Here is a 7,500-nt window from a genome sequence, read left to right as displayed (position 1 = left end):
CCACAACACAACACAACACACCACACCACAACACAACACAACACAACACACCGCACCACAACACAACACAACACAACACACCGCACCACAACACAACACAACACAACACACCGCACCACAACACAACACAACACAACACACTGCACCACAACACACCACAACACACCACAACACAACACACCGCACCACACCACAACACACCACAACACAACACACCACAACACACCACAACACACCACAACACAACACACCGCACCACACCACAACACACCACAACACAACACACCACAACACACCACAACACACCACAACACAACACACCGCACCACACCACACCACAACACACCACACCACACCACAACACACCACACCACAACACACCACACCACAACACTGACCAATGATGGACAGTAGGAAGGCCGCCTTGCCCTCAGCGATGCCCAGACTCAGAGCCCTCTCTGGCATGAAGACGAATGGAACGTAGAAGCCCAGCATGGCGAAGATGTTGCCGACGAGGATCAACACGTAGGCCTTGTTCCTCATGATGGAGAAATCCAACATCTGCAGCAAGGTGTCGCGCGCAGACTCGGGGATACACGCGCACAGCACCTTTTCCGCTTCCGCCTGGTAGCTGCGCATGCTCAGGGCGCTCTTCCACAGCGATTGGTCGGCAGGGATGTGGAGCTTCGTGCCGCTCATGAAGATGTCCCTTCGCGAGACGTTCACGTGCGCCGTCTCCCGCACGCGGCTAATCTGAGCGTCCGAGAGGCCGATGTAGCTGAGGCCGATAGGGGCAGTGGAGGGCTTGGTGATCTCCGGCACGATCTCCTTAGCGATGTGCCGGAACCGGATACGGTCGGCCTGGTCCAAGGTGTTGGAACGCTGCCGCCCTGGAGGGAGGTCGTTCTTGGGGTCTTTGGTGGATGCGTAGACCACGCTGGGTACTGAAAAGAAGGCGAACTCGTCTCTCCCACCCCCGCCCCCGCCCCCGCCGCCCTTGCTGCTGCCGGAGGGTCGCCCGTCGTCGAGAATGATGATCGGCGGGGGTTGGGGTTCCGCGGGTTTTTTGTCGCCGGCGGCGGTGTCGTTTCCGTTTTCCTGTGCGGGTTTTTGTATCAGCGGTTCGCTGGCTTCCGTTTGTTGGGCTTCTTCTTTGGCCTGTCCGATGGTGGTGTTTTGGGACTGTGCGATAATGATGATGATGATTATGATGATTCCTATCATGATGATGATGATTCATATGATAATAATGATGATGATTCATATGATAATAATGATGATGATGATGATGATGATAATAATGATGATGATGATGATGATAATAATATAATGATGATGATGATGATGATTCATCACGCACGCAGGCACACACACACACACACACACACACACACACACACACACACACACACACAGATAGAGACAGAGAGACACAGAGAGAGAATAGGGGAACAACTTCTTTCGACCAGCACACACACACACACACACACACACACACACACACACACACACACACACACACACACAGAGGCAGAGACAGAGAGAGACAGAAATAGAGACAGAGAGAGACAGAAACACACACACACACACACACACACACACACACACACACACACACACACACACACACACACACACACACACACACACACACACACACACACACACACACACACACACACACACACACAGAGAGAGAGAATAGTGGTACAACTTCTTTCGACCACCACACAACACGTCTTATGTGTCTGTGCTCGTCTTCCTGATAATGCTTGGTTCAGGTTACAGCTTTGCTGTCACAACTCGCTGAACCCATTTTTACCTCCCTTGCTCCCAAGTTTTCAGAGGAAAAACGGGCCACGTTCAGTGAACGTATGTGCACCCACTGACGCGTGCATCCGCGCACACAGACACACACACACACACACACACACACACACACACACACACACACACACACACACACACACACACGCACACACACACGCACACACATGCAAAGAACACACACACACACACACCCTACCCACACCTCCACCCCCACAAACCACCCACCCCCACACCCCCAACACCCCCACACACCTGACTAATAGGCAGGGGCCTCATCAACGCCCCACAGATGACCCCGTTGAAGACCAGCCCGGCGATGACCAGCAGGGCACCCTTGTAGCCAAACTCGTGCAGGAGGAGGTCGGAGAGGGGCGCCATGATGAACATGCCCACCCCGGACCCGCACACGGCGATACCTGTGGCCAGAGCCCGCCGCTTCTCGAAGTAGTACCCCGACAATCACAATAGCCGGCAGATACATCATGCCGAACCCAAACCCTGGGGGGAAAAAAAACAACATCCCGTGGAGTCCATGGAATTAGCTATCGTGTAAACGTGAGTCCAGGAAATCAACTATGCTTTTCATCTGAAATCAGCTATGCTTTTCACCTGAAATCAACTGCGGTGCACATATTATGAGATTAACTATCGTGCACACATGAGTCCAAAGAAATAACAATTAACACGTGAGTCCATGAAATTTACTATGGTATACACGTGAGTCCACGTGGTATACACACGGGTCTAAAAAAAATAGCCCTGGTATCCGAAAGAAGTGACGACTGGTTTGAGAAAACTGAAAACTGAAACTGAAACTCACCAAGAAATTAACTGATATACATATAAGTCCAAAACATTAGCAATGGTATACACAGGAGTCCAAGAAATTAAATATGGTACACACTGAGTCCAAGAAATTTTATAAACAATGGTATACACTGAGTCCAAGAAATTAACAATGGTATACACTGAGTCCAAGAAATTAACAATGGTATACACTGAGTCAAAGAAATTAACAATGGTATACCTGTGAATCAAAGGAATTAACTTTGGTATACACAGGAGTCCAAGACATGAAGTATTGTGTTTATACACAAGTCTAAGAAATTAACTTAACCATGGTGTCTGAACGCAGTGACGTCTGGCTGAGAAACTGAAAAGCGAAACTGAAAAACTCACCTCCAATGACGCCATAGGTGAAAATCAAAATGTGTGCGGACGGGGCAAACACGCTGAGGACAAACCCCGCTGTGGCCACAACACTGCCCACCATGGTCACTTTCTTACAGCCGTACCGATTGGTCAGTGCGCTGACGATGGGACCTGAAAGTCATCACCCATTGGTCAAGAACCTGTCCTGCTTTTGTGAACCAATCTTCTCCAGCCTTTGGTCAAGAAATCGTCCTGCTGTCTAACTAAACGTAGCTTGCCTTTGGTCAACAATTGTCCTGGTTTTCTTTTCTTTTTTTCATTTATTTATTTAACGTCACTACCGTTTGGCCAATAAGTGTCCTGTTTTCTAAATAAACGTCACTAGCATTTGGTCAACAATTGTCCGTTTTTTTGTTTTTTTTAAATTATCAAACGTCACTACTGTTTAGTCAATAAGTGTCCTGCTTTCTAACTAAATGTCACTAGTCTTTGTGAACAATTAACCCACTTTTCTTTCTTTTTTTCTTTTTTTTAAATTAACAATTCTACCGCTTGGTCAACAATTATCCTGCTTTTTAACTAACGTCACTAACTTTTGGTCAGCTATTGTCCTGTTGTTGTTTTTTTTAGCTAAACGTCACTAGCCTTTGGTCAAGAAACTGTCCTGCTTTTTAACTAAATGTCTCCAGCCATTGGTCAACAATTGTCCTGCTTTTTATATTCAACGTCACTACCGTCTGGTCAACAATTTTCGTGTTTGTTTTTTTTTTTTTTGTTTTTTGTTTTCAAGTAAATGTTGTCACCCATCAGACAACAAATTTTCCTGCTTTTTTCGTCACCAGTTCTTGGTCAACAATAGCCGTGCTTTGCAACTAAGTCAACAGCGACTGGTTAATCAAATGTCCTGCTTTAAACGACCAAGGTAATTGTCCTGCAAAGCGATTGGCCAGCACGCTGATGACAGTACCTGAAGTCACCCCTCACCGGTCAAGCAATGGTTCTTCTTTTAACTCCAGTCAACAACCACTGCTCAAGTAATAACCTTGCTTTTAACTAAGCATTTTTCAAGCAATTGTCCCACTTTCAACAACGTGAACAGCCATCTGTCAAGCAGTTGTCATGATTTTAACTAACGTCAGCAGTCATTGGTCAAGCAATTGTATTGGTTTCAAACAAAGTCAACATACATTGGCCAAACTTGTGTCCTGATATTCAGTCAATGTCAAGAGTCACTGCTCTTGTAAGCATTTGATTAATGTCAACAGCAAATATTTACTCAAGCAATCATCCTGCTTTTAACTACTGAAGGGGGGTAGTAAAAATGTAGAAAAGTATGGCCTAAAAATGAGACTGTAAAGAGGGGGGGAGGGAAAGAAAGGGGAAGACAGGGAGAGAGAGCAGAGCAGGGATAGAGGGGTAGGGAATGGAGAGAGAGAGAGAGAGAGTAAACAGGAGAGATTTACTTACACACACACACACACACACACACACACACACACACACACCACACACACACACACCACCCCACCACACACATTCGCACACACACAACTCCCCCCTCCCTTCATCCCACCACACACATTCACACAAACACAACCCCCCCCCCCCCTCCATCCCACCAACACACACACACACACACACACACATACACACACACACACACCACACACAAACACCACACCCCATCACACACACACACACACACACACACACACACACACACACACACACACACACACACACACAACATACACACACACACACTCACTCACTCACTCACACACACAAACCCCCCTCCCTCCCCAACACACACACCATGCTCCACGAAACACACACACACACACAACGCCCTCACCAGCACACAGGTAGGTCCCAACTTGCAGGGACCCGGCCAGGGCGATGGTCCTTTTGGGCTGCTGGAACGCCTCCTCGAACTTGGGCAAGAAGATCCCGAAGGTGTAAGTGATCCCATCCACGATGATGTTGGCCAAAAGGGAGGCAAACACGATCACCCACCCCCACCCTCCGTCAGGGGGCTTGGGCAGAACCACCTCCAGAGTGCCCTCCCCTGGGTCTTCAGTGACCGGGGGAGTACCGTCCCTTTCGTCTTTTTTCTTTCCCCCGGCCATTTTGACGTTTCGGTTTCTGGTGGACGTTGTGGTGGTTGTTGTGTGAAACCTTCTACTAAAAGTTTTTTGGGGGCTGTATTCGTCTGGTTGGGTGGGGGTTAAATACTTGTTGGTGATGTCGTGATCTATATTGTTATTCCTTATACTGGTGATAATTATGATTCAAATATGACTTTTTAATGGGTTACAACCGTGTGTTTCAGTTGTTTTTTGGTTTTACCGCTGACTCCACTGACCTCTTCAATCCAAAACTTGACACTTCACAAATCCACAGTCACGTAGTCTGTAACTAGACGTCATTGAATGTCACACAACAGGACACCGGTTTGTTTCACAATCCTCGAAGCTCAAAATATTGAAATAGTCTATTTTGAACGAACACACTCCTGTGTCTGGTTGGCCTCGTTCTCAATGTTTCTGTAAAATAGTCCAAGCACAGATTTAAACAACAAAACAAACGTCAGTTAATGGCAAGCTGTATACTATTAAAATAAAGAAAAGAAAAGAAAAAAAGAGCTAGCAAGAACAACGTGCTAACAAGTAAATCGCAATATTTCAAGCAACAGTTTATATCAGTTTATTGCCTACAAATAACATGCAGTAGCACCAACGCTATAAAATGTTGTTTTGGGGTGGAATTTTTTGCTTCTTTGTTTGTTGTTTTCTTGTTTGTTTGGGTTTTTTTGTTTTGTATTTGTATTTCTTTATATCACAACAGATTTCTCTGTGTGGAATTCGGGTTGCTCTCCCCAGGGACAGCGCGTCGCTGTACTACAGCGCCACCCTTACATTTTTTTGTTTTTTCCGTGCGTGGAGTTTTATTTGTTTTACCTATCGAAGTAGATTTTTCTACAGAATTTTGCCAGGAACAACCCTTTTGTTGCCGGGGGTTCCTTTACGTGCGCTAAGTGCATGCTCCACACGGGACCTCGGTTTATCGTCTCATCAAAGTGACTAGCGTCCAAACCACCACTCAAGATCTAGTGGAGGGAGAGAAAATATCGGTGGCTGAGCCGTGATTCGAACCAGCGCGCTCAGATTTTCTCGCTTCCGAGGTGGACGCGTTACCTCTAGGCCATCACTCCACATTTTTTTCTTGTTTTTTTGTATGGTTGATTTTTTGTTGTTGTTGTTGCTGAAAAATGCAACCTTTTATTATTATGTTTTTGAACAACGGTTAAAATTACTTGAAAGAATGTATGCGCCACACCTCCTTCGCCACCAATTCACGCTAACAATGATAATTGATTAGTCAATTAATCAATTAAATAATTAATTAATTCCGGGGCAGGCTCAGCAACAAAGTACACCAAAAAAACGCCGGTAGGTGACCAAGGCTCTACAACTTTGCACACGCTGATCACCGGTCAGTGACCTTACCAGAGCAAAACAACACAACGCTTCTGTCAATGGGCTCAAAGCAATGACCCCCAGGCACAAAGACTCCCCTGGCGTTTCTTAGAGCCAGTGGGAACAAGTAAAAAACAAAATAATAATAATAATAATAAAAAGAAAGAAAAAACGTGGCCTCACAAAAGGAACTGTGTCAATCGGCTCAGGCCTCGACGACCCGGAGTCTACAGTGTCTTAGTGGAGAGATAGCCCAGAGGTAACGCGTCCGCCTAGGAAGCGAGAGAATCTGAGCGCGCTGGTTCGAATCACGACTCAGCCGCCGATATTTTCTCCCCCTCCACTACACCTTGAGTGGTGGTCTGGACACTAGTCATTCGGATGAGACGATAAACCGAGGTCCCGTGTGCAGCATGCACTTAGCGCACGTAAGAGAACCCACGGCAACAAAATGGTTGTTGCTGACAAAATTCTGTAGAAAAATCCACTTCGATAGGAAAAACAAATAAAACTGCACGCAGGAAAAAAAAATGGGTGGCGCTGTAGTGTAGCGACGCGCTCTCCCTGGGGAGAGCAGCCCGAATTTCACACAGAGAAATCTGTTGTGATAAAAAGAAATACAAATACAAATGCACAAAGATTCCCCTAGCGTTTCTTAGAGCCAATGGGAACTAGAAAAAAAAAAAAAACACCAGAAAAACAAAGAACGTTGCCACACAAACGGAATCGTGTCAACCAGCTCAAACCTTGACGACTCGAAGTCCAGAACACAAAGAAACCTGGCGTTTCTAAGGAGTTCTAACTAGAACGAATCCGGAACGCTATGCTCGTGCAGCCTCCAAGACTTTCAGCTTTCCCTTTCCTCCCCTCCCCCCCTTCCCCCCCCCCCCCCCCCCCCCCCCCATTCCTCCTCCAGCTAGCACTGTTGACGTCATCAACCACCTGCAATAGTAACACAGACAGGTGACAGTTTCATCACGACGTATCAAGTTGTCTCCCTTGTCTGCGGTTGGAGAGAGAAAAATCAGCCGACAAGGAT

General features: G+C 46.6%; 1 pseudogene across 1 annotated transcript in view; it reads right to left on the bottom strand.

Annotated features, from left to right (window-relative positions):
• The window catches only part of LOC143291737 (monocarboxylate transporter 14-like), a 47,805-nt pseudogene that overhangs the window by 11,473 nt on the left and 28,832 nt on the right, over positions 1 to 7,500 (bottom strand). Inside the window, exons 2-5 of the transcript XR_013056578.1 lie at positions 4,838 to 5,528; positions 3,010 to 3,153; positions 2,083 to 2,328; positions 399 to 1,182 (exon numbers count right to left, since the gene is read on the bottom strand). The product of XR_013056578.1 is annotated as a monocarboxylate transporter 14-like (transcript). The remainder of the gene's footprint in view (positions 1 to 398; positions 1,183 to 2,082; positions 2,329 to 3,009; positions 3,154 to 4,837; positions 5,529 to 7,500) is intronic.

Source organism: Babylonia areolata, chromosome 17 (assembly GCF_041734735.1).
Source record: "Babylonia areolata isolate BAREFJ2019XMU chromosome 17, ASM4173473v1, whole genome shotgun sequence".
NCBI classification, from domain to species: domain Eukaryota; kingdom Metazoa; phylum Mollusca; class Gastropoda; order Neogastropoda; family Buccinidae; genus Babylonia; species Babylonia areolata.
The sequence above is the reverse complement of the archived record's forward strand: the minus strand, read 5'-3'. Positions and strand labels throughout refer to the sequence as shown.